The sequence below is a fragment of the Wasmannia auropunctata genome, unplaced genomic scaffold (genome assembly GCF_000956235.1).
Source record: "Wasmannia auropunctata unplaced genomic scaffold, wasmannia.A_1.0 LD336074.1, whole genome shotgun sequence".
Classification (NCBI taxonomy): Eukaryota; Metazoa; Arthropoda; class Insecta; order Hymenoptera; family Formicidae; genus Wasmannia; species Wasmannia auropunctata.
In genome coordinates this window covers 3,721,962-3,723,375 of record NW_012026816.1, presented here as the reverse complement: position 1 = coordinate 3,723,375, position 1,414 = coordinate 3,721,962, and positions in this window count along the sequence as shown.

Below are 1,414 nucleotides of genomic sequence, written 5' to 3'. Positions count from 1 at the left end.
TGATCACTAAAGAAAATTTCTGATGTAATTGCTTATAAATTGTCTGTACATATGTATGTACGTTCCTATCGTCTTGCATTTCATTGGATCCCAAAACAAAAGTTGCGCGGCGATACCTGCGCGAAGACTCAGTTTTTCGCTGAGTGGACCTACTGGTTATACTGTGGCTTGACTCTGATTGAGGGTAGTGTTGCCAACCGTACGATTTTGCTCGTACAAATACGATAATTTAGGTCTTTTTACGATGTACGATCTAAAGAGTGGGATCGTACTTAAAAATACGATAATTTTGTTTGATCAAATTTGTCTTTTTACTTGGGCTGTCGGCCTTTTTTTTCTTAAATTTAAAAAGACATCCTCCTATGACAACAAGGATTATCGATAGTCCAGAACTGGAATGCGATTTTATTTACCGACCGGCTTGTAGAGACAGATATATACGAGTACGGCACGCAGAACAAGATATCATATACGAAGTATTACAAAGTATACATGGTTTCTATAAGCCAGCAGTGAAACAGCGTCAGTGCGTCTTGACAATTCTGGCATCGGTTATTGGCGGGAGAAGCACATTTTGATTAAAAAATTATAAATCTGCGTCTGCGTTATATTTAGAATTTTATACAGCAGTTCGTGTTTCAATTAAATCTGACCCAGAGAACATATATGTCTAAAAGACGTTTGTTAGACATCTCAAAAGAGACGTCTTTAAGACTTGACTTAAAGACGTCACAAAGACGTCTTTTTGACAAACGTCTCTTTTCAAAACGTCTAGCGAATGTCTTTTTTAAAGACGTCTTTAAGACATGACTTAAAGACGTCATAAAGTCGTCTTTCAGTTCAGTCTTATGGACGTCTCTTTTCAGATGTCTAGCGAATGTCATTTTTAAAGACGTCTTTAAGACATGACTTAAAGACGTCATAAAGTCGTCTTTCAGTCCAGTCTTATGGACGTCTCTTTTCGGACGTCTAGCGAATGTCTTTTTTAAAGACGTTTTTAAGACATGACTTACAGACGTCATAAAGTCGTCTTTCAGTCCAGTTTTATGGACGTCTATTTTTAGACGTCAAGCGAATGTCTTTTTTGAAGACGTCTTTAAGACATGATTAAAAGACGTCATAAAGTCGTCTTTTAGTCCAGTCTTGTGGACGTCTTTTTTTAGACGTCAAGCGAATGTCTTTTTTGAAGACGTCTTTAAGACATGACTTAAAGACGGCATAAAGTCGCCTTTCAGTCAAGTCTTATGGACGTCTCTTTTCAGACGTCTAGCGAATGTCTGTTTTAATTACGTCTTTAAGACATGTCTTAAAGATGTCATAAAGTCGTTTTTTTTAGTCAACTCTTAAATACGTCTTTTTTTAGACGTCTAACGAATGTCTTTTTTAATTCCGTTTTTAAGACATGTAAAAATAT